The 26,792-nt window shown below is 40.2% G+C and overlaps 1 protein-coding gene across 4 annotated transcripts in view; it reads left to right on the top strand.

The window, feature by feature from the left end:
- The first annotated feature begins 445 nt into the window (after positions 1-445).
- The window catches only part of CSRNP3 (cysteine and serine rich nuclear protein 3), a 112,145-nt gene continuing 85,798 nt past the window's right edge, over positions 446-26,792 (top strand). For 3 of the 4 annotated variants that reach the window (XR_006164530.1, XR_004409265.2, XM_033007858.2), the window contains exon 1: positions 18,054-18,157. The gene's annotated coding sequence lies outside the window, so the exon portion shown is untranslated. Of the gene's footprint in view, positions 598-18,053; positions 18,158-26,792 lie in introns of those variants that run through there. The other variant, XM_042783940.1, reaches the window with a different exon arrangement.

A 26,792-nucleotide genomic window follows, 5' to 3' on the forward strand; every position in this document is an offset into this window, starting at 1 on the left:
CTCAAAGCTGACAAGCAGGTATATTTTTGCTTGGAACAGCCCCGCCCTGCCCCCCAACCCTTTTTTTTTTTTTTTTTTAACGAATCTGTAGAGCTATTAAAACCACCTGCTAACCCATCGAACACCAATTACGCCCAGGTGTACTCGCCGCAGAACCTCTCCTGCCTTCGACGCCCTGGCTTACAGCAGGACCCCGCTCGCTCCCCCCCCGGCCCCCTCCCCGGCAGCGGCTCCCTCAGGCGGGGCTCGGGGCGCGGCCCCCCGCGCAGGGGCGAGCAGCGGCCGCCCGGCTCGTCCTCCGCGGCCGAGCGCTGCGGGCCGGGCGCCGCGCGGCGCGGCACGGGCGGGGCGGGAAGGTCCGGGCGCGCGGCGGCGCCGCCCCAACGGCCGGCGGAGGGCGCGAGCGGCCGCTGCAGGGCGGGGGCGGCGGTCGGTGTCAGGCAGCCCCCGAGCTCGGGAAGTGCCGCTCGCGGGGCTCCGCGCTGGCGATGGAGGGCTGGGCGCCCGGCGTGCCCGCGGCTCGCGTTACTCTGAACTGCCGGCGTAGGACCGATTAACCCCGGCGGTGCAGGATTACCTGAAATGACAGTTTTTCAGGTGAGGACCCGTAAGCCTGTTGGGCGTCTCTAACCGCAGAGGAGGCTGTGGGACAGAAGGGTGCCCGTCGTTAGCTCAGGAGCTGGGGCTCTCCTGGTGAGGAAGAACCAACTCCGCTAGCATGTGGGTTTTTAACTTGCCCAGAGAGAGCAGTTGTCTGCAAATCAAAGATTTGATGGACCCTCGCCGGTAAAACTTCCCCTCCTGGCGTTTCTGCCGCCTGAGGGCCGAGGCGAGGTGGCCTGTGGGACCCCTTGAGGGCTCCGTGGGTTGCCGCTGCCCCCGGGCGCTGCAGGGTCCCAGCCCCTCGGCTCCCAGCTGCGCCGGGCCGAGCCGAGCCGGGCGCGGGCGCGCCGGCCACAGCCGGTGTAGCCTCAGCCGTCCGCTGGGATAGCGGGGTAAGTGGGAAATGCTGCCTGGGGCCTCCGTGTGCTCGGTGGTTCTGGATAAATCCTGTTCTGCTGCGAGGCTGTGCTAGTCCTGGGTGAGAAACTATGTTTTAAGTCTAATTAGCACAGCAAACTCCGGAGCGACAGATACCCCCGGTTCTTTCTTTGCCTGAGACACCTTCTGGTCTACGTAGGCAGGAAAGACAAACAGCCGGTCAGGGACAGAGGCTGATGCGGACTAGTAGAGCTAAAGAATAAGCAGGTTGCTTCAGGATGAAAGACATGCTCGGTTTCCCATGTTCTTTCACTCCTCGCAGTGAATTGTACCCACCCGATTTTGCAGTGTTCTTGATGAGGATGTGTTTTGCTGCGGAAAGACTCGTTAACTAAAGTTCCACCGCAAATGATGGCACGTCCACACTTGTCACCTTTGTTTCATTAGTGTGCAGATTGGAGAATGGATTTTTTACTATGTGTGGGAAGAAAAAAGTTCCGAGACGTTTGTAACTCTTAATATATTTACTCTGGGAAGTGGCAAAGTAAATAAAGACCCAAGGGCAGAGATGCTAGAGTGGCATACTTTAAGGTGACTCCAGGATGAGTTCTGTGCTGTTTAGTCTTGTCAGAGGAAAGCAAACTACAGTAGTTTCTAAAATGCCGCTGTTAAAAATTGACTATAAGGAAATACCTGCCCTTCTTGTATGCCTGTTCTTATCTGTGGCTTTTGTTTTAATGTTATCTTTCTGTTTATTGTGTGAAGCATGGTTCAGGCTAGCCCAGCAACACACCTCACTAGTTGAGGAAAAATCACTAAAAATCTTATCTATCATTTGTTTAAGATAGAGAACAAAATGAAGAGCAGGAAAAACAGAAAACTCAGAGGGGTTATTTCTTTTTATCTGTGGTTTTGACTAAGCATCCTTTATTTTAAAATGTTCTTAGATATCTTAGATGGAGCTCTTTACATCTATCTAGCTTTTATCATGCAATAAGGAGAACTTTCTTCAGTGTGTGGTGTAAAATTGGTTGAACGTAGAGAAATCTCTTTGTGATTTGAATTAGGTGGTGTCAGATTTCTGCAATATAAAGCACTTGAATCTAGGCTGGCTTCTTCACTCTGTGGGGACCCTTACTTGAGTAACAGACTGAGAAGTGTTTGTAATATGCAATGTTATCTTACTTTGAATTTATTATTTTTACATGTCCTGTGCTTTACTGTTTCGGTTTTGGATTCTGTCAGGTCATTCTAATGACAATCTGAAATAATTTCCTGCCTTTGTGATTACATAGCAACAGCTGGGGGGGAAATAAGCAATAAGCAACTGCTGGAGGTTGTAATTGTGATGTTACAACATACATCCACTATTGTAAATTGTTGTACTTTGGAAACAAATGGCCTTGTAGAGAGGCTGCAGATCACAATACAGCCTGGTTTGGTGTTTGTCACACTGATAGTACAGCAGCACAAGTAGCAGCTCGCTTTAGCCACAGACAGATGTTACAGCGCTGATGTAATGTATTGATCTATTTGTTCAAAGTGGAGAGGGGGGTGAACAGGACTGAATTGTGGTTTGGTTTCTTTTATAAATAGCTAAATGTAGATAGAGGAATCTTCTACACGTGGTTAACTAATTTAGAGAAACAGTGAGCCAGAGGACAAGAAGAGTTGGATGTCTGCCTAATGTTTGTATGAATCCGAGAAATGCAGAACATCTGTATTATGGAAATAATGATTCATCAAATAGATGCAGTGTTAAGTGGACTGATATATGCAGATAAAATTATCTGGTATATTACATACTCTCCTGTAATTTTTACTACTTGTAGTGTACTTTGTATTATATCAGTTACTTTCTTACTCCACAGCCCTTTCTCCTCACCAGTCACCATTGAGAAAAGACACTTGTACTTTTGCTAATTCTAAAAGCTTGTCAAATGATTAATGCCACGCTATTCTGAATATAAAATTTTACTTTTAAAATTATTGCACACTTAACTGATTCACTTTGTAAATTTCTTGACTTCTTAAGCCCAATTTAAATACATTTGCAACTTCTGCAAGCCATAATAAAGATGCAGCTATCACTCTCCAACCACTATCATTCTGTTTACTGTATGGCTTTGACAGATAAAAAAGAAAAAAAAAAAAGCCTGTTGCATTTTCCAGGTGAGTGCACTCTCCTTGGGAAGTGCCTTCCATTACTCTAAATATCTTCAGTTATTAGGTGATTTGTCCCAGCGCTTTACAAGACCTATGCAGTTCTGTGCCAGGGTATGCAGGCTAGGTCAAAAAGGGGAGTGGGCATTGCTAAATTGTAGGTAGCTGCCCTAATCTGCACTGTGGGAAGGAGGATGAAATGAAGAGTTAATCAAAACTATTTGGTTGCAGTGGTACTATGTTCTGTATAATGTGTGGTCTGATAAGCAGGTGTTGTTAGAACAGATAGGAAAGTGTGTATGTAAAAACAGGTAAAAAAAAAATATTTCCTAATTGACAGAACCATGAACCTAATTCTGGAACCATGGGACCAGCCTGCGGATAAGATTTGGATTTAGTTTCCAAGATTTCTTTTTAAAGTAGTTTGTCATAATCTGATACTGAAGTAGATACAATGTTAAAGAGAAAAATACTTAAAATATAGTGTCTGCTTTGATGTGCAAAAGCAATTTTTGCAGATACTGTTCTGCAAAACTCTTTTCTCCAGGGTTCTTCCCAACTTCATTGTTGTGTTACAAATTGGTATATGGCCTAGAGGTCACATAATTTTAACAGCATTTCTATGTGGTACTTTTCGTGTGGTCTCGAGACATTTTGTCATACACGTGTTTGACAGGAAAATAAATCTAGCACTTCTATAAGATTATAATGGGGTGCTGAAAAGGGTATGTTTGTAGTATGAATTCCATGTTATTACATGGATCCTTTGATCAGTGTGTTGTGGTTTTTGTTCACACTTCTGGGAAGTGTTTGTGTTCAAGTGGGAATTGCATGACTCTAGGTTTGACACTGACTTTTCACTTTGCTTTGAAGTGCCAACAGACTTCCCAAAAGGCATAATATTCTATTTTAGTAATCAAATGTTATTTTTTTTTACCTGGTGAGAACACAGATACAGAGGGCAAATTGCATATATAACTAAACTTGAAATACCACTTTAAACAACTGCGTTTTAAGTCTTACTTTATATAGTCTGTCTTATGCACTATTCTTTTTTTGTGTGCTTCTCATCAAGTACTTCAGTTTTGTGGGGGTTTTTTGTTTGTTTTGTTTTTTGAAAGATCTGTTTATTGTCCTATGTGTAGATGGACCGAGCAATGTAAATCATTAGTGCACACTTGATACCAAGTATATCTGGAAAAGATATATATGCCACTTGGTATTCTTGCAGTGTATATAGTACATCTTAAACACCAATTCACTTTGCAAATTTTCACTAAAATATTTGTGGAAGGAGAGTGTGAAAGTAAGATGTGAGGAAACATTTTCTTTTCAGGTTGAAAATACCCAAGGGTTTTTGAAACAAAAACCTTGGACTACTGGTGATTTCCCAGCAGACATGCTTCTGTTATAGCCTTGCTATGTCATGACTGGCTTTTTTTGCAGTTCCCATGGCAACAAGGATTTTTGATCTGCAAAGCAGAATACTGTGTATGGTTTGAGGGGGCATAAATTTTCTTTATTACAGAAGAAATTTTAATCCGTGAAAGTTGATCAGGCACCCTGATGTCCCCCTCTCCCTTAATAATCCGTGTTTTGCCCATAAGTTTACACATAAATCTGACAATAATACAGTTACCTTTTATAATTTTTTCTTACTGTGTAAGAGATGGTGGAAAATTAGTAAAGGCTTACTGTAGTGATAGCATGGAAATGTGTCATCTTCCAGGTGGAGTCTTGACAAACAGAAGGCCATTGTATGTTCATATAAATTTGTATGTGTATATATTTGTGAACTTTGTATATGTGTATAAGAAGTAATGAGAGTTAAAGTTGCTCTGGATTTGCGTTTGCTTCTACTAATGCTTGCTTTGGCTTGGACTTGTTTCCAAGATGCATTCATAAAACACTTTTTAAATGGACTTAAACATTTTAACTAAAGAATCCCTAAATAATGTACCTGATGTTACTGCTAACAAATCTTAGTTTGTGAAATAATCTTGTGTGGTTTTGTGCATGTGTCTATCACTCACCTTCTCAGATCAATACGTGTGTGGTATGAGATATTTGGGATGTATCCTGATATCCTGAACCAAATAGTTATAGGAGAAGCCTTGGTGGAGTAACTATGCTTAGGGCTTGGGTAACTTTTTCTAAATTAGATAGGATGTCTTTGTTGTTTCTCTTTTTGAGCACTTTTTTTTTTTAAAAAAAAAAAAAAAAAGGCCAATTCAGATTTGTCAAGTTCCATCCACACCCCAGTTAGTTTAGTTTGTTTAGGAGTTTTTGTGGGTGTTTTTTTTGGGAGGAGGGAGAAGGCGTGAGGAGTGTGGGGAGGATGGGGTTTAGTAACCAGTAAAAAAGAAAATGGGAATGATACAGTTACTGAAACAACCAGCATAGGTAATCCGGGCAATTACTCTTTATGTTGTAAAAGCCTCTGAATAGTACAACTAAGAAAGATATCTTTGTGACATCTGAAAGGCAATTTAGAGATGCATTACAGCCAAATTTGGAAAGTAAAGTCTGTGCCAGTGGCCTGCTGGTCTTTATGTGGTTTGGTCTGGGAGACCTGTATCTCCCCCCTGCCACCGTCACCACACACACGTAGGATTATTATGGAATCATGAAAACAAAAAACCACTGTATTGAACTCTGCAACTGAAGCTATTCATCCAAAGACATGCAGTTCTGCTGGAGAAGTATTGTGCAGGAGTAGGGCAACCTAGTATTCGGTAATAACTTCATCCAAGTAGCCATTTGGAAGGCTTTTCACTAGTGCTGTCACCTGTGTGTCATAGCTGCGACAAAATAACTTGCACGTACATGAGAAAGTGAACTTAATACACATACCTAGGCATGCATACCCTGGTTGAATATCAGGTTTTCATCAAGTGAAGCTAGAAGTTCTGAAATTACTAATTTCTGATTTTTTTTCCCTGCTCCCTGCCCCCAGCCCAATGGCCTTCTGGGAGATGGACTGAACATGGTAGGTGCATGTAGTTTAGGCCCCTGTCACCCTTCTCATGAAAAACAACTTTCAAGTCAGTTCAGTGTTCATGTTGAAAAAAGGTTTATAGCTTGCAGTAGTGTGTCATTCAGAATGCTGTATGTGATTCTGGAGCATTCTTATGTTTGGGAATTCAAGAAAATTGAGGTACAAAACCAGGACTTTTGAACATGGGTCTGCAAAGATTTACAGCAACTGATAGCATCTGGCAGTATATTTCATACCACCTCCTCCCCTGCCTCCCAACACAACCTCAGTTAAGAGCTTGAAGGTTTATTTTGATATTTGTTTCTCTGATTTTGCTTGTAATACTAGGCAGTGCAGTTTTTCACTGAATAATTTGTCCAGTGCTCCCTGAGAATTCAAGAGAAAAAGATGCTAGTTTGAGCAATGTGCAGAGCTTAGGATAAGGGCTCCCTTAAATGCAGTTAAAGAATAAGAAGAGTCATGAGTCACATATTTTCCATTGTATATGGAGAGGATGTGGGGCCGGTGATTGTGCATGAAGCTGGCTAAATAGGTCGAACAGCTAGCTTCTGCATCTCTGTTGAGCCACGTTAGGAGGAGTGACAATGCAATGACATAATCACTGACCCCAGATTGTTCTCGGTTATAAATTCTCTGGTTGCAGTCTCCACTGTTCTTCACTATGTGCCATTCACGTTTGAGGGCTTTTCAGATCATCTCCATCTGCTACATAATGGAAGCAAAACACTTGTGCTGTGTGTAGAGCCAGCTGACTCTGAGTGAAGATGGAGGTTTGCAAAATACATCTCATCTTTAAGAACTTGTTTGTCTGATTGGTCTCACTGACATATGGTACACTAGTCACTAGGCTGTCATTATGGATGAAAAATAAAATGAGGTAGTGACTCATTTACAGGGACAGACACATTTTTCGAGCAGGTATGTGTGTGCTCATGATTGTGTGCAAGAAATACTGCACATCATAATGTCTTTCTAATTAGAAGGGAAACATAGACCATATGTGAAACACCTTGTCAGCATGAATATATTGGTGAAACTTGTCCTGCATGTGCAGTGAAAAGATAAGCAACAGAATTTCTTAACTGCAAGTATTCACTAGATGTCAGTGCGTGATCACACTGAACTGATGTTCTCCCTGAGAAGTTCTTTGATTGTGATACTTTCCTTATTTATAGGGATTTAAAAAAAAAATCCTACATTTGTCTTCCAAATGCAGTGTGGATTAAATTTAAGAATAACTAATGATTAAAGGTAATTAATTCAGTCTTGTTTTTAGGAGCAGTCTGATAAAAATCCTGATTTTAAGAAACACAACACGTTTTGTGCTTAATAAAGGTAATTTAAAGACTTAGACTTGCCCCCGTCTTGATCATTATCTGGTATATTTCTGGTATCTTTCTTGACAATATCTGCTTTATTACTGATCAAATACTCTGTGCCATACTGCTGTTGATCCCAAGTGTGACTAAAATCCATGTTAAAATGAGGAAAATTTACAGTTTTCATAGTGATACGTTACCTGTAATACACACACATTCATGTAATTATTTGTGAAAGCTATTGTTTTCCTTAAGGGATGTAAAAGATCAGGTCTGTATAAATCAGTTGAAGTAGAGGAAACCCCCATGAATTATAGATAAAATTTCCTGGTTTTCTGTAAAAAAAATCTTCTTGTTCTCTGCCATATCATATCACTAGAATGAAATATCATGTTTATTAGAATATCTTGTATTATTTTTTAAAATTTTAAGCAGATAATATTTAGACTAGTTTTAGTGATAGATGATTAAGAAATGTAGCTTTTCAATCTGTATAGAGTAATCAACAGTGATCTAGAATTTTAAGTTGTTGGAAATTTTTTTTGTCTTGTATGCAAAAGTATTTAGTGAGAACTGTACACTAGTAGGTTAAAATAGCAAAAATTGCCATTCACTTGATAAATGCAAATATTTGAAATGGCTCTCCTGTATCTTCCTGTATGTACTGAACTTCAACTATTATATTTTAATCCATAGCACTTAGTGAATGGTAAAAACATTTACATGTTACCTTTTTATACCTAATCTGTTTGCAAGCGAGGCCTTTTTTAGCACCATTCACTGGTGTACCCTAAGGGAAGTATTAATAGTTGTGCTAATAGATAAGAGAAATTAGTTTGGTTACAAATACACATTTTTTTAACTTGTGCTTAATAGTATATTGCTACATATTCAGTATGTAGAAGAAACACTGGTGTGATGGTTCGATGGCCGACCTTCAGTATTTTCCCTATTGTTGTATCTGTATAAGAGGACTATCTGTGGTGCCATCTTTGTTTATTCATACCACTTAACTGTCAGATAGAAGCTATCTGGTCATCAGACAAACGCAATTTCTCCCACCCAGGTATCCCTCTGGTTACATCATGCAGTGACATTTAAGCACTGCATCTCTTGTCATGGGACACAACTACCTGCCTGGCCAGATTTTAAGACAAATTCTGATTGAGCTTGTATAAGAAGGTCCATAAGAGATATGGTAGGAAGACTGTAGACATTAAAATAGATGCTTGTCTAACATACACCTCTCCCTTACACAGACATACTGAATATAAACACATATAAAAAGCTCTAAATCAAGGAGAGCTCGAGTGACTTCTTGTTGCATATTACTTCCTGGCTTTGTGTCTCTGAACATTGAAAGCCCATTCTTCAGCTTCAGTTGCTCATTAACGTCACCAGAAGTATTGTCTAATCAGAATGATGCAAAATAAAGCAAATTCTGTCAGTGTCTTAAAAATTGTTCCTAACTAAGGCTTAACAATTTATGTATAAGAAATGCTGATTTTCATTTTCAGTGGCAACTTTGGGATTCTTCCAAGACCTTGCTTCAGAAGTTGATCTGTATGAAAATAGACCTCTCCCCGGTGACGAAATTTGTATTTTTCCCTCGTTTGACATGTCTTGAGGAACTTTTTAAAAATAATTCCTGGTAGTTGCCTTCTACTGTCTTGCTTTTCATTGCCAACCATGATATTCTGTTGGTATGTTTCCTTTGAAGTTCATGATTCTAAGCATTTTCTTGCAGGCCTAGTGCTGCACTGAAGGTGATTAAAAAGGCATTTGCAACTCAGGAAATCAATTTGATGGTTCTCTGCAGCTGCAACTGCATTTCACTGGGGTTTCTACCTTGCTGAAATGGGCAGATCAGTACAGTATGAGGTCTGAATTTCTAAGCTTCTTTAGAGTATAGGCAGCTGCATGCACAGAGAATCCAAAGCCCTCTTTGTTCTTCTACAGGTGGACTCTTAACATAATAGGATTTTCTCTTTTACCAGTGACAGACATGTACTTGTTTATTACAGTTGAGAGCACTTCCTAATAAAGTGACTTTGTTACTGTTCTTTCCTCAGCCTGAAAGAGTTCAAATATGCACCTGCATGTTGCAGAAATGTACCATATTGACAAGCTATATAATAATTTGGGGAAGACAGTTCTAAGCAGGGATCTATCTTTTCTTTTGGGTGATAGTGGATGAAAAGGGGCATAACACTAACCCAGTTTTGGGCCATTCAGTTGTGCAGAGGGATATCTGGGCTTTCTTGTTCACAAGGTTGGTTTGGAAGTAGGAACTAGACTCCTGTTCCCTCCCAAGGGGGTGTTCCCTTCTACAGATCTTTGCAAATCTGTATGTGAAGATGCAGGTGGATTGCTTGCAGAACACTGTTTTCTTTGAAGTTCATATCAGTTGGGGAATGAGTACATTTTAATTTATCAGCAAAACTATGCACCAACATTTTGAACTCCACCTTACCTATGACAGAGCAAAAAGGTTTATAATAACCTTTCTTATTGCAAGGAACACGACAAAGCAGGCACTTACTGAATTTCTGAAAAGGCAACTGATCTTTCATATAATTTCTTTAGTGTTTTCTCCCCTTGCCTGTGCACCCCCCACCCCCCGCTTTTTTAATCAGTTCTGCTGCCTACAAACTTTGTTTTTGCTTTTCAATGAGCTTGATTTGATGCTGTACCGATTGTCTGTTAAAAGATCTTTAACCCAGTGCCTCTATGATGCATAAGTTCTTATGTTCGCAATGGCAAATTTTACCTTAGAGGCAATTACAGTTTTTTAAAAAATACATGCTAGAAGAAACAGAAATGGAACAATTGAAAGAACAACTCCAAGAAAGCAGTAGTATTGAAAGGCTGCAAAGTACTGGTTAGTTACACGTCCTTACGAATGGGACACAATTTCCTCAGATGCTGTCCTTCCCTGTCTGTTTTGGTGACCTGTGCATCAGCAACACTGGGGGAAAACCAGTGAGTACTATGAGCACTGACAGTGCATGGCCTTCTTAAAAGTATACATGGTGTAAAGGAGGAGCTCCTTCAGTGACAATGGAATTAAATTTTGCACAAGTGTACTTAATGTATTTACTTAATCATACTTAAATACAGGTATTACGGTCTGTTGTTATAGTTCCTTCATCAATAAAATCCCTTATTCGTGGTCCTAAAAGAGAGAGCATGGGCAAATACAGTTTCCATATATGGATCAATAATAATTAATTAAATAATTAAAATAATAATAATAATTAAAATCTCCAACAAACCTGGGACATGTGAAAGTATATGGTTTTTTTTCAGGCATCCCTACGCATAATTGCCAGCTAGATCAGAACTGGATTGACTCAAAATCAGCTTAAAGGTTTCATCAAGTCAGTGCATTAGTAGAAGAAGGAGGACTATAAATAAAATAAGAAACTTGTCTAACCTGCAAAATAAGCAGAAAGAAAAAGAACCCTTATTAATCTTTCAGGTACTCAGCTGTGGTGACTAAGTAAAATCTCATAAGGCACCTATCATAGCAGTGAAACATGGTATTCCTCCCTGACTCAGCTGTCAGTCTGTGTCTCTGTTCCTTTCAAAAGTGGTAGTACCTCATCTTTTTTCTTACCGTGCTGTGCCAGCATTATGCTCTTCACTGGAGCAGATATGTCTGAAAACCAAGAATTTTTTTTTACAGCTAATAAAAACTGGGTTTGTAAACTTGTTCTGATTTGCTTAATTTTGCCTTTCAGTTGTGTAGTCTGGATTATGGTTCAAAAGAAACTTGCTTTTAACGTCTGATGTTTTAGGCTTGTGTATTGTTATTTAGTTATGAGAAGTAGATTCCTGATTTGGGGAAGAACTTAGGTGATTTAGTTGTTGGCATGTAAATAAGCGAAACTGGAAATAATTTCTGTGCTAGGAAGCTGCTTTGTAAAATAATGCAGAAGTTCTTGGTTTAGGTTTTCTCACTTTTGATTTCACTGAAAGCAGATGACTGGACTCTTGAGTTGATTGAGGGAATATAAATGGATGCTGGTGAGTGGGTGGGAGTCTGAGCAAGTTGAAATTTGTAACTTGCATTTCTAAGAAGTGAAAATCAGTCTGCCTTGAATATGTTTCTCAGTTTTGTCCTGAGATTTATTCCCACCTGGCCCTATTTTCAGGGAGGTTTCTGGTTTGTGTTGGTGTGTTTTTCTGGTTGGCTTTTTTTTTGTTTACAGAAGATATATATATATATATATATATATATATATATATATATATATATTTTTTTTTTTTTTTTTTTTCAGAGGAAAGGAGAATTTGTTTTGATTTTGCTTGGTTTTTTTTTTTTTTTTTTTATCAAGGAGCAAAGAACTATTGTAACAGAGGTGCTGCAGTACTGTTTCTCTTAAAACTAAGGAAGGAACTAATGCCTCCTGCTTTCAGCCTTCAGCTGCACAGCAAGCAATGTAGTCTTCTTCTCCTCCCCCCTTCCTAGAGTAGTTTTTACAGCTCCTTGATAATTCCTCCTAAAGCAACATGTATTCAAGTGTCAGATTCACTGACCAGTACGGTCACTTCTTAGCATCCTCTTGTACCATATAAAAAAGGCTTGATTTGTTACTGTTTGGCACAGCTGCTTTGGGGACCGCAGAGTCTTCTAGGTTCTGTTAAAAAGTAAAAATGTATGAAAGCTGTGGTAAAGTAATCCTATTCTTACTTCCTGAAGCAGTTCTGATTTTCAAACCGTAGGGTGATGTGTTTTCACTGTGCTTTGCCTGTAATTATCCAGCTTCTTCACCAACCTGAATAGTCATCCCTTCAGGCTTCATTAAATGCAGTCAGTAGGGCGTTGAAGCCAATATAGCTTGTTTTATGTCTTCTGCATTTTAATACATTGCTATTTCTGACTGCAGAGTTCTAGCTTTTTCAGAGACTCACGGAAACTATCACACACATCTTATTTCATAGCATCCCACTATTTAAATCTCTGGACTACTGGAATCCTACATGCCTTGAGAGATTTCTAAGGCTAGTAGATGATGGCATCTGTTTCTCACCATTTGTGAGAAAGATAGTTCAATTCTCCATTTATTTTCAATCATAAATCGTAAGTGACTTCTTTGCAATGGCAGCAGCTTCAAATTAAGGAAACCTTGGCCTGGATTTCATAGTCAAACATCAGTGGGTTCCAGTTCTTCTGACCACGCAGGATTTTTCCAGGCAGCAGCCCAGAATGCACACCAGTAAGTCGTATATAGTTCATTTATCACTTTCTTCTTCTTTCTTTTAGTGTTTACTCTGCTTGGGGACCATACTGGCACATTTCTTAATGATACTGGATGCTGACTTGCTTCATGGAATTGGCAGTGGCTGTGAAATTCAGATAGGCTTGTTGCTGCCTTACAAGCTTGGTCCCTCCCTCTTCAAGGATCTTTCCACAGACATGTAGGATGCTGAGAAACAAGGTATTACAATGTCTCTCTCCATTCAGGAGATCTAGTAGATCTAATGTGTGGAACATGCCATACCTTCCTGGGGTCTTGCTAGAAGAATGGTGAATAAGATCCTTAATCCTTAGACCATGTGTGAGAAATTTGTTCTGATGTCCTAGTAACAGTCCTTCAGGAGAGTGATTATGCTGTAGGAGATCTGGCCTCTACCAGCATTAATAGGTAAGGTGATAGCTCTTTGGCTTCTGAGCCAGACAGTGGCTGCTATTTTTCTTCAGCAAATGCCTGATCCTGCAGTCAGTAGCCTGGTGAACAAACTAGTAACAGTCTGTAATATCTGTCTGTAGCTTTCTTTAAATATAAAGCTCCACCTATGTCTTCATTAAGGAGTATGTTAGAGCTGATCTCATACTTTACAGAAAAGATCTACAGTAATTGGTTTCTAATGAAGGACTATGTGGTCAACTACCATGAAGTTACATAGCCCGAGGATAGCTGCTGAGAGTCACATGCTGTACAAACACCTGTGTGGATTAACAAGTGGAGATCAAGATCTGTTATTTACCAGTAATCTGAGTTCTTTGAGATATGTAAACCAATGCCCCTAGCCATTGTTTCCCTTCCCTTCTCTCCTGCTTGTGAATAATTGCATTTCAGAAAAAATTAAAATGGTGCAGAAGTTGCTACCCAGTATCCCACACATGAGAGTGGTCAGGAAATCAGCACGTACTGTACTAGATTGCAGAAAGAACCATGGAATGTCTTGGGTTGGAAGGGACCTTAAAGATCATCTAGTTCCAACCCCCTACCATGGGCAGGGACACCTTCCAGAGTCCTGTCCAACCTGGCCTTGAGCCCTGCCAGGGAGGGGGCAGCCACAGCTCCTCTGGGCAACCTGTGCCAGGGCCTCACTACCCCCACAGTAAAGAATTTCTTCCTTGTATCTAATCTAAATCTTCCCTCTTTCAGTTTAAAACTGTTACCCCTCATCCTATCCCTATACTCCCCGATAAAGAGTCTCTCCCCATCTTTCCTGGAGGACACTTTTAAGTTTGGAAAGGCTGCAACAAGGTCTCCCTGGAGCCTTCTCTTCTCCAGGCTGAACAACCCCAATTCTCTCAGCCTGTCCTCATTATGGAGTCAGTCTATAAAAAGTGGTCTAGTCTTGAAGTGAATGTACATGTGAACCATAAGAACTACAGTTAACTGATGAGCTCTCATCTGCATCTCGCTATGTATCTCTATCTATTTTTTGTTTGTTTGTTTGTTTGTTTTTTCCAAAATTTGAAATAAAGGCCGCTAACACAAAACTGGATGCAGAACGTAACAAATCAAAGATCCTCTTTGATATCAAACACTGCTGCAAACAGGTTTTAGTATTGATTTAGCTTTAATGAATTTTAACTCCACTGTCTTTAAGTAAATCCTTCATTGTTCTATGAAAGAAACTGATATATGCACTAAAGAAGAGAGTATGGACCGGCTATGGGATAGAATAAAGTAGAGAGAGAGGAAAATAATCTGATAAATAGAACAGCTGCAAATGTGTTTTATTAAAAAAAAAAAAAAAAAAAAAAAGTAGAAAAAGCATAAGGCCTACAGAGAAAGATAACTGCATTACTGATAGAGCTGACCAAGGGAGGGGAGTGGAACAATTAGCTCTGCTAAGGGAAGAGACTGAAAGCAGATACTGTGGGAAGGATCGTATTTAGTTTTAGCAGTGTGTGTTATGAAATACGAGAGATTTGTTTGAGGTTCTAATTATTTACCAAGCTGTGTCAGTTCATCTTTATAACCCTTGTCTAAAGCATTAAGATAAACACGAGTTTTATTTGTTTTTTTTCCTAGCATACCTGAGCATGGAGGCGTGTATGGTTTAATCATCATAAATAACTTGTACTATATGAGTGTCATTTTGGTTGTCTCCAGTGGGTCTGTGCAGCATCTTTCAACTGTGTCCACCATAGCTTATCATTAACTCTGAAGTGGGAAGTACAGATCTTCATTGATAAGTGTGGATGTTAAAAAGAACTGTGAGTTGCAAGTGCAACCTCAACCTGGATCCATGAATGGTATATAATGAACCAAAACAAGTCAGGAACTGCCTTCAGCCCTGATGGTGTAGCTATATAGGTTTAACTCAAAGTACACTAGCAGTCTTGCAGTTTCTGATTTCAACTTATATTAATTTACTTGGTCAGTACCATTATATGGTAGGGCAGAGTGGATTACTGATGTGTAATTTATATATACTTTCTAAATTCTATGAAGCTTTTTTCAGGCAGGAGGTGATCCTGTAGCATATTATCTTTCCATAAAGGGATTGCCAAAAGAAGTCTTATTCTTTGTAGAGTCAGAGAAGATGTAACCAGATATTTTAGTAGCAACAGACATAATCAGGGAAAGTATCGCTTCATTTGACTTGTGATAACCCCCAGAAGGATTCGTTCCATGACTTTCTCAGGGACTAGGTATAAACCCGAGTTCAAGGAAGACCCAATTTCCCTTTCTCCATCTCTCTATATATGTGATTAATTAGTCCAATAATAGCACTTTGGAACTTGAGAGCATTGTTAAGACTTCTCAGGTGCTGGCCCTGGAAATGGACAGTCAGGTTTGGGTGCTATGCCAGGGAGTGGCCAGGGAAGCAGGTGTTTTGGAAAGGGCAGGTGAGCCAGAAACCGAGGGCAGCCCAGCAGTGCGGGGTGGATCAGGCCTGGGGATGGCCCCCAGGCTGAGCCAGGGGCTCGCTGTGTCCCGTCTGCAGTAGAGGGGCAGGCCTGAGATCCCCCCGACGCAGGCAGGTCTGTGGTCAGCCTCTCGGGGTCTGGATCAAGTGGGTGCCTGGCCAGGTCCAGGCATGGCTGCAGCAGAGGGGTAGCGTAGCTTGGGCTGGGGTCGAGGGCAAGATGCTGAATTTAAAAGCAGTGTCCTGGCAGGGGGGTGGGCAGGCATCCCACAGGGCTGCAGGAACCTTGTTCTTTTGACGCCATGAGCTGTGCTGTCTGTAAACTGGCCTCATACCCAGGCAGCCAGACACCCCCCCACCGCGCACAGGGGAAGGTCCTCAGCACCCTGATGCACTAGCAGAAGTGAATTTCATATATTTAAAATGCATTTATCAAGTAAATGACTTTAACTTTTGGTGTGCAAATCAGGACATATTTCACAAGGGCTGTCTGATGTTATGTAGAATTCTGAAGAAACTGGCAAGTCTAGGTTACAGAGCTTGCACAGACACCACTGCTGGGGAGGCTTGTGTCTGCAGTGCTTGTGAAGTGAGGGGGAAATATCAGCCTACTTAATGATGATAATTTTTTTGTAGCAAGGCTATTTGTGCTTTATTTTAGAAACACTGACTGTATTAGAGTTGCTTCATTCTGAGACTATTTTAGAGATGTTGGGGTTTTCCTCGCTAATAATCTTTTTTCATAGATTTTGCAAGGCATTCAGGTTTACTTGTTTGTACTGCTCATTTCTCTGTGATTATTCTAATAGTGCTTCAGGGCTGGAACAGTATTGGACCTTGCATCTGTACTGACAAGATTTCTATTAAATCCAGTTATGATATTACAATTCTGTATGTCTGTGTGTTTCCCTCAGCAGTCTGGCTGGTTGAGAAGTGAAGTGTTGGTGCTCAAGTCTATTTTCTTTTTTATCTGCAGAAATAAATTTGATGTTGAAGGTGTCTACCAGCCAGTCGCTTATCAGGGCAAAATGTCTGTTTAGATTTTCCTCGGTTTTCTCCACTGTTCCTTCCTACTAAAGAAAATTGTATTCTTTGTCTGATTTTGAGCCTAATAGTTATTTTAGGTTTTTTAATGCTTGCAGGAATGGATTTTCATTTTTCTAGGTATCTAGGAAAAGGTTTTATGTTAAACGGAGGTATTTTGGTTAAAAAGACACCTACTTTACTTCTTAAGACAGAATCTGAATGTTATGCGTAGGATCCACTGGCAGTTCATTATGGTAAGACTGACAACTAATTTTTTCAGAAGCTAAAACAGCTATTACTTTACAGTGAAAGTATGCTAATTGGTATAGTCTTGCTGTGGTAAAAGATCAATAAATCAGTGAAGAGGATAGATGCTCTTATTTAAAGGAATTCACAGTTAATTTTGTTGGAAAGCCATAGCTGAAGATTGAAATTTGTAAACACAAAGGTATTTGTCCACTCCTGATGCTTAGCATTTTCCTTTCCAGGGGAAATCCAGGAGTACAAATGCTTTGATGTGGCAGTAAGCATTACCTTAGTGAAGACTGAAGACTCATTTTTGATTTTGATTTTTATTGAACTGTCATAAAGTAGATCTGATGCTGTTGTCTTCAGCTGAGCTGATACCAGATTTATATGGATATATAGAAATTTAAAATTCCCAGATCAACAACGTTTAAGAGGCTATAAATAGACTTAATAGTATATTTGAGGCATATAAATTGAAAATTGTTCACTGAGTCAATTTTTATATTTGAGTTCTTATTTAGGTAGAAAGTTTCGTGTGGATAGAGTTCACACAGCACACTGGATTTTGGCTACTGTATTATAAACACAGTAAAATAAATGCACATGCACTGATTATACAGGTAGAGATTTATATAGGAAGAACCTCAAGAAAAAGTGAGAATTAATTATTCTTTTTCAGATATTTTATAAATACTGCTTCAAACAGAAAGAGAAGGTATTTTGTAGGAAATGACTGGCATCCAGTTCTGAATTATTCTAATTTGCACTGAGATTTCAGATTCTTGCTCTGTATAAAAGCACCACTGTTATTTTGATAATCACAAAATTTTCTAAATACACAGTAGTACTCTTCGCTGAAGATCTGGATAGCTGAGTCAGTCTCAAAGAATGTATACAGGCAATAACTGTGTTCCTACATCTGTTTACTTGTTTTTCCCTTACAAAAAGGAGCTGAAAGGGAGAAGTGCTATTCACTAGCAGAGCTGAAGGTTATTAATAGAGAGACTTAATTTTTTATCATCTTAAAATTTTGTCGTTACCTTCCAGTACGGTGTCCTCAGTGATTACTAAGTAGCTCATTAAAGCTGATTTTTAGCTGTGTTTTTTTTGTTTTCTTATTGCTGTTTTTCTGTTTTGCTAGCGTGCAGATGGGGGGTGGGGAGTGGGAAATAAGAGAGCATGTTCCAGAGGATGCCAGGATGACTTCAGTTATTGGATGACTGCTGTCTGATGGATGGAAAAAGGAGGAGTAAACCTTTCAGTCTGCACTGACGGAGCTGAAACACAGAAACCCGATTTACAGGTAAGGTTGAAAAAAAACCAAACCTGTTCTGAATAGCTATTCTTGATCCTTGCCACAACATTTCTTGGGTATAAAAAAATACGTGTGCAAGCATCTTGTTTGTTCCTAAGTAATTACTTCAGCAGCTTTTCAGGTTATTATTTCTCTTGCCTAGGAGGTTTCAACTGATGTGAGATCCATAGACAGTGAAATCATTGGCATGCATGATGCTATCTGACAACTTTCTCATGTGACAGTATAGGCATTGTATTTTATTGATGCTGAAGCTGTTCAGTAAGCTGTAGGAAGAGAGATCTTTTGTGTGATAGAAGTACTCGCTGCTGAAAATACAGTGTAGGTTACCAGCAGGAAAATAGTGCTGGAAGATCTAGAAATGTTTTCTTTGAGTTTGGATAGGAAAAGGACTTACAAATTAATTGCTTATAAAACTGTATGTGTTTTATTTAGTGTTAAACATACAGTAATGGCTCCTCAGAGCAACTCTTAAAGGGGTTCTGATATTTTTTGCATTATTTTTAAGGTTTGAAATGAATGTGGTTTATAATTCAGTCATCAAATTCTTTTTTTATAAAGAAAAAACAATGCATATAGTTAAATTATGTGTAAAAGACAGATAAATCTTGTAGTAGCCACAGCAGTTACACACCAGTTTTAATAAACTGTTGAAATAGCTTGTATGAAACCTGTTCTTCTGAGTTTACGTTTCACCAGCAGCTGTTAGTTCATAGACACTGGTAATGGCAAGTAGCAAATAACTTACTTGGTATAGAAAATAGATTTGTTTATCAAGACACATTATTTGAGGATCTGGGACTACAGGCAGAAGTCCTGGCCCCACTGAAAGAACTGGAGATTTTTGTATTGGCTTCACTGTGGCAAGAATTTCTCCAGTCACTTATTTTTACATTTTATTTGTAGCAAAAAATTGTTATCCTACAGGACCCTGTTTTATTGTTTTGAAGCAGAAATCTTCATTGAAATAAACTGTTATAATTGGTTTGAGAGTATATAGCTATAAAACATGTATAAAGCTAAAATGCTGGAATTAAGTTTTAATAGATTTCAGAGATTAAAATCACTAAATGCATGTGTCCATTTTTGTTGTATTCATTGAGTGAATTTCCTTAGAGCAGACCCCGAATTATTAAAGAAAAACTGAGACAAGTCAATAGAACTCTTACTGAATACTAAAGAGGACTGTGAGAAGCTTTGTCTTCTGTCTACTTATTTATACACCTTACCAGCTGCAAGCATCTGGAGTGGTATCCTTTTCTCCTAGCTGTTTATTCAGAGAATGGAGCCTAATATGTTTGCTAAACAAACAATCAGTCAAAAAAAATAATATCTTACAGCAAATGTCAGCAATTCACAAAATTATTCTAAAAGACTGAATTGTAATATTTTTTTATACTGAAATGTGAACACGGGTAAATAATACTGACTGAAAAATCGATGTGTTGCATCCTAACATTCGTTATTTGTAGAGGATATATCTGAAAGCATAAGCTAAACTGTTAAATTACAATCTCAAATCTATGTATTCCAATCACTTTTCCCTCCTCAAATAAGAAATCTGACTCAAAGCAGCTCCAGTAACAGAGAGGAGTTGATGAAAACAGAGATCAAGTTCCACATGTATTTAAATTATTCTGTCTCCTTGGAAACGCTGCTGCTGCAGATGGATTTGGCTTTTGGTAGCTAAAAATACCTACTGCTTAATAATGACAGCATGAAAGATACTGAATAAAACTACTGTGTTGTCACTAGTTTTAAAGTTCCCTAATGATTCAGGTATGGTACATGAACTACAGATTTGCATTTTCTGTCCAGTATTCCCTATCAGCTGCTGCCAGCACTCATCAGCTCAGTGGAAATGAGATAAGCTCGTTAGCCTTGGTTGGAGACCCTACTGAGAAGGGAGCATGTAAGTGGGAGGTAGGCTAGACAAAGAGTTAGAAGCAGGTAGAAAGTTGGAAACCGAAGTTCATGGTGGTGGTGCGAATATTTGTGGTGTAATATTTGAGGATACGGTCTTATTCCTAGGGAAGTCAGTGGCAGGAAGAGTATGCTTAAGCCCTGCCTTTTTAAATTAACAATTTGTAAATAAAAGAATGTGTTTTTATTAATTGCACAATCTTTAGTGAATGCTTCCTTTTCAGTTGTATGTGTAGGTGATTGAAATATAACACAAACCATTTTAAGTCAAATATTAAATTACCTTAAAACCCTAAATCTAAATTGCTAAAGTACCTGGTGTAAGCAAGAAGTAGCATCACATTTCTTAGCATTACTAAGAAAATTCATCCTTTTATATAATTAATTGTTTTCAGTTAAGAAAGTTTAGCCACTACTTTTTTTTTTTTTTTTTAATCCAGTTCTTTCTTATTTATTCCCTCCACATATCACAACTTCTTTTGTTGTTTGCTGGTAGTCAGTGTATATGAAAAATACCACTTCTATTTTTTTTTGTTCTCTCCTTCATTTCCATTGGATGGCTTCCTGCTTGTGCTCAGAAAACAGAACAAGCAACGAACATTTCCTCAGTGTTGCATGGTAGTCTAAATATACCTCTTATATTCTTTTGTTTTGTTAATATATGTGTGATTTGTTGTAGAATAGGTCAAAATTGCTGATTAATTTTCCGTTATTGAATGAGGCATTTTTCCTGTTCTGCAGTGTCTGAAAGACAACATTAAAATAGTACAGGGTATTGTTACACATAAATAATGAATCCTCTGCAAATTAATATTAAAATCCATTTTTAGCTGACAACCCAAGTACCAAAGGTCATTTAAAGTAAAAGTTGAATACATGATTGTCATTAATTGAAATGAGTAAGAGGAAAGGAGCTGGTATCTTTTGTTGTATAAGAGACTACTAACATTAATAAATCAGATTATTGAATGGATTATAGAAACTTTTCTATTGGGACAATAAAATTTAATTGTAGGAAGTCATCTTATTGAGGATAATTTGTTTTGCATTAAGATGAGCAAACTGAAGTTGCTTTAATTTTAACCTCCCTTTTCTATGGTAAGCAATTTAAGATTCAGTGGAGATAAGTTAATCTAAACATTATTTGAGGAAGTAAAGGTGTGATAAGTTGCTGGCAGTAGCATCTGTATGTTTTACAGTGGTAGTCAGGTTGTGCCAATTTGATGTGAATACTTTGATTTCTGGATATAGAAGCAGAAATTCTCATCTGAAAATACTAATGAGAAAGTTTGTCGCACATTGCCTGTCATTATGTCTAGGTTGTGGAAAACAGTGATGATAACACACAGAAAGTATTTCTGTTGGTTTGTTTTTGTTTTTTTTTTTTTTTTTTGTTTGTTTGTTTGGGGTTTTTTTGTTTTGTTTTGTTTTTTTAAATAACAAGTACCAAGGAGATGGGCTGAGGTTTCTGCCAGGCTAGGTTCTTCCAGCGATTTTCAGTATTACTTGTTCATATCTGAAAAAAGAGAGTTCTGTGCTATACAGCTAATATCAGACCACATAGATGAAGACAGACTATCTTAACACATTTGTCACTGTCCAAAAATAGAAAAAAAAAAAACTATGTTTGTCTTGTTCCTGAACTCTAATCTCCGAATATTAGACATTTTTGATCTTGTCACAAATAAGTAATACCATTATTATCAATAATTATGGCAAGACCAAGGTATGAAGGATTTGGTCCTTTGTTATCTGAAATTTGCACCTATTCTCCTGTCCCCCCTCCATACATGAACTGTTAAGATGGAAGAAATTGCACATATCTTTTCAGATAAGAGTAAAACCTAGTTCAGAGTTACTTTTGCAAGTATGTTCCAGTACATTTGTGTGTCACAAGTTCATACTGCACTTGTTGGAGTTCAGATGATCTGGTTTTGGGGCTGTTGGGTTTGTTTGTTTGTCTTGGTGAATTTTTTGTTTATTTGGGGTTTTTTGAAACTGTTAAAACACTACAGATTTTAGAAGAGAGAATGCCTAACCCTGTGTCAAGATGTAGAGATCATGGTGCAGAAGGGGAGAGCTGTTGAATTCATGCTCTCTCTTCTGGCTTTGAATGCAATAGTGAATGAGCAGTCAGGCTGTTAAATAGCATGCAACAGGGAGCTAAGTAGCGTGTATCAGGGCTGTAGAGGTGTGAAGGCCCCTTTGGCATATACCAATCTTGACCATGCTGTACTTTGGCAGGAGCATACTGAGATATACAAGATACCCTACTGTGTTGTGCAGTTCCTCTGCAGACAGTGCACAAGAGTGATGTTCATGAAAGAACAGTGTAGAACATCAGTACTAAAGTAGTACGGAGACATATCACAGTGTGCCAATTAGTATTAGTACCTGGGCTAATCTGGGCAAAATTTGTATTAAAGACTGCTTATTTCCAGCATTCTCTAAGTTGTTGTCATTTCCAATCTCCCTTACAGAGCTGGACCCTTCTGCCATTCTTGTAGCTGGGAGCAGCATAATACAAAGCTGCTGTGCCAAAAACATGCTGAAAACTCTACTGCCAGTCTAAGAGGCTCACTCCAGTTTCTGGGGAGGGGCTAAGCAAGCCAAATGTTGTCTGTCCTTTTGCAAAGAGGTGCAATAAAGATGTGGTGTTAGTATGCTGTCTCCTATCTCTGGTGACGTGGACAGTGGGATTGAGAGCACCCTCAGCAAGTTTGATGGTGACACCAAGCTGTGTGTAGTGGTTGATACTCTGGAGGGAAGGGATGCCATCCAGAGGGACCTGGACAGGCTTGAGAGGTGGGCCTGTACAAACCTCATGAAATTCAACAAAGCCAAGTGCAAGGTTCTGTACATGGATCAAGGCAATTTGTCGTGGTTTAGGCCTGATTGGCAGCCAACCACAATGCAGCAGCTCTCTCTCCCTTCCCCTCTGGCAATGAGAAGGGACAGAGAGCCAGGCCTGGGGTTCGAGATAGGACTGGGATGGGGAAAAATTCCCCTTTATGATAATGAGCAAAAGGCAGACTCGTTAGGGGAAGAAAAAAAAGAACATACATTTATTACAGACACTAACAACACATAACAGAGCAGGACAGTGAGAAGCATTGCCACATCTTGAGAACACCTTCCCCCCACCCCTCCCTTCTTCCTGGGCTCAGCTCTGCTCCGGACATCTCTACCTACTCCCCCAGTGGCGCAGGGGCAGGGAATGGGGGGTGCAGTCAGCGCTGCCACTTTCTTCATCTTCAGTGAGGGGAGTGTCCGGAACTTGTTTCCCCTCCTCCATCCTGGTCCCCCTCTCACAGGAGACAGTCCTCCACAAACTTTCTCCAACATGAGTTCCTCCCACGGGCCGCAGCGTTCCCCACACTGCTCCGTCATGGGTCACTAACTCTCTCCAACTGGATTCCCTCCCACGGCTGCAGCCCTTCCCGAGCTGCTCCGGCGTGGGACTCCCCCGCATGCTGCAATCCTCCCAGTGCTGAATTACAGCAGCGGGGCTGCCTTTTCCCATGAGACCCCGGCCTTCTTCAGGCACAGAACCTTGATCATACAAGCAGAAGCCACAGGCCATAAATTAATGTCTGGTCCACCATAGATCTTCATGGGTGGCAGGGGGGGCCGCCCTGCCGTCTCCCCACAGGATACAGGGGGGTCTCTGCTCCGGCACACCTCCCCCCTCCTTTCTTCCTCCGTTTCTCCACTGACCTTGGTGTTCATGCAGCTGCAGCAGCTCCTCCTCACAAGTCCGACTGCACGTCACCACGTCCCTTCTTAAATACGTTATCGCAGAGGCGCAGCTGATTGGCTCAATTTCCCAAACAGAAGTGGAGCTGACTTGGAGCTGGGGGAGCTTCGAGAAGCTTCTCACAGGGGGCCGCCCCAATAGCCCCCTCCCCTGCCACCAAAAAAACTCCACCATTCACTCAACCCAGGTCACAATTGCAAGCACAAATCTAGGCTGGGTGATGACTGGGCTGAGAGCAGCCCTGCAGAGAAGGACTTGGGGGCAGTATTGGATGGAAAACTGACTGTGAGCCAGGAATGTGAGCTCACAGCCCAGAAAGTCAATCCCATCCTGGGCTGCATCAAGAGAAGTGTGGCCAGCAGGTTGAGGGAAGTGATTCTTCTCCTCTGCTCTCATGAGACCCCACATGGAAAACTGTGCCCAGCTCTTGGGTCCCCACCATAAGAAGGACATGGACCTGCTTGAGCGGGTCCAGAGGAGGCCATGAAGATGATCAGGGGGCCGGAGCACCTCCCTTATGAGGACAGGCTGAGAGAGTTGGGGGTGTTCAACCTGGAGAAGAGAAGGCTCCAGGGAAACCTTGTTGCAGCCTTTTGGAACTTAAAAGGGTCCTTCAGGAAAGATGGGGAGAGACTCTTTATCAGGGAGTGTAGTGATAGGACAAGGGGTAACACTTTTAAACTGAGGGAGGGCAGATTTAGATTAGCTATAAGGAAGAAGTTATTTCTTGTGGGGGTGGTGAGACACTGGCACAGGTTGCCCAGAGCGGCTGTGGCTGCCCCCTCCGTGGCAGGGCTCAAGGCCAGGTTGGACGGGGCTTTGAGCAGCCTGGTCTGGTGGAAGGGGTCCCTGCCTGTGGAAGGAGGATTGGAACTAGACGATCTTTTAAGGTCCCTTCCAACCCAAACCATTCTATGATTCTTTATAGAAGATGGACTAATTCCTCTCATCACCTGCATGCCCACTCTTCTCTGAAAGCCTGTGTATCTATAGAAGTCAGCAGGTCTGGTGGCAGTGTTTTTCTGTTTTCACATTTCAATTTTATGAAGAGTTGTGACATCTCCTGGTCAGAGGTCTGCTGCAAATAGTCCTGCCATACAGTCTAAAAAGTAGTAAGGCTTTTCTGGAAGCCCACATATGAACTTAAAAATTTCTTCTGGGATAGAGATACTTCTGTAGTGGAGATCAAATACATTGCACTGTGTTTTTTTTTTTTTTTTAATTCAAACAAGCAAGAGAAAACTTTCCACAGATTTTGGGTGAAGAGATTTTAATTGATGAAATTTCATCATCAAAGCTTAAAACATGTGACCAATGCCAAGTCTTCAGCAGCATTACCTGAAGACTTTGGAAAGGACTTCATAGCAGGCCCTGCTAATAGTGTCCTGGATGACATAGATGGAAGTTAGGCATTATGAACTGAAGTCTGTGACCCAGCTTCAGCATGACTTTCTCTTGAATCTCCTGTTTGCCTCTAGGACTCGGTGTCACTTATGTATCTTTCACTCTTGTAGAAACAGTTCTTGCTGCAGCAATCTTAGAAAATTGTTATAAGTGAAACACAAGCTCCAAGAAAACAGATTTTCTGGGCAAATCTCATCTTGACAGGAAAGCCATCTTGCTAAATGTCTCTCAATCCCCTTCTACTTGGTTGTGCCTTTGTCACTGGAGACCTGAATGCTAAGCTCCTGAATACCTGGTGGAATTACCACTGCCTCTATTTCATTTTGCAATCTGGGGAGCACAATGAGAGAAGACTAAGGAGAACTAGCCTATAGGTTTCTTCTGTTGTCTGAATTATGCAAGTGTTTTATTTAACTGTTGACATCAGTTGATGTAGCTAAGAATTACTCAGGCCTGAGAAGGCTGTTTCAATGCTGCTGTATACAGGAGTTTTATATTCAGATGATGGAGAGGGGGATATTTACATGCTTGGTGAGTGTAGGACCTTACAAGATCCTTCTGAAGGACTAAGGGAGCCAAATTTACCACCATTACATCTGTACCGCATGTAGAGACAGGCGGTAAGCATATGGCAACATCCTTTCTGCATTCTAAATTCATTGCCAGTGGAGCTAGTTGGCATGTATTAGAGTGTGCAACAATGTGTAGGCAGTCTAGAAGATTAGTGGATTAGTACTCAAGTGTGAAATCAGGAGTGCTATAAAGTGATGGCATGGAAACCCTGCAACGAGCAGATTTGGCAGGATTTGGCTTGCAATGCCAGAACGGGTTCCTCAGGTTGAATTGCGTAGCCTTATCCTGCAGGATTTACTTAATGCTATGGATTTAGCTAGACTGAAGCAAACAAGCAGAGAAAGACACTTCCTAGTTTATGTCTGTGTAACTTGACCACTGCTGTAAGCACAAATTTATGAGTAAGATTATACTAATTGTATTCTCTGTGCCTATACAGAACAGTCTCTTAAGTGGAGTTAGCTTGCTATGTGCTTTTAATTTTCACAGATTGTAGTAGCGAAACTATCAGAGCTTACCTCTGGCAACTGCTGCTTGTGATTAGAGCTGCCAAATACAGCAAAACATGTATTGCAAACATTAATTTGAATTCTGAACAGCTGTTTGATTCATGTTCATGTACCTCTGTTGTTCACTGTTTGCAAGCATTCATGCAAATGGATTTTTGTCTGCATTAATGCAGTCCTTTACATGAATAGTCATTTTGGCAAGCAAATAATATTCTTTGTGTGACTGATGTTGTCACTGTAGATGCGTTTGGTTTTGACTCTTTGCCCCCCCCCTTAAAACTGTCAGTTACACAAACAGCAAAATAATTAAGTGAAGTATGTGGAACCAAGCAAACACCTTGATTAGTTCATGGCCATCTCTGCTGCTGACGCTTATTCAGCAGGTAAGAAAAATGTCTTTAAAAAAAAAATAAAAAATCAACCTTTGTTTGCAAGCTAAGGAAAAGACCTAAATTCA

The sequence above is a fragment of the Tyto alba genome, unplaced genomic scaffold (assembly GCF_018691265.1).
Source record: "Tyto alba isolate M040663 unplaced genomic scaffold, T.alba_DEE_v4.0 Super-Scaffold_7, whole genome shotgun sequence".
NCBI lineage: Eukaryota > Metazoa > Chordata > Aves > Strigiformes > Tytonidae > Tyto > Tyto alba.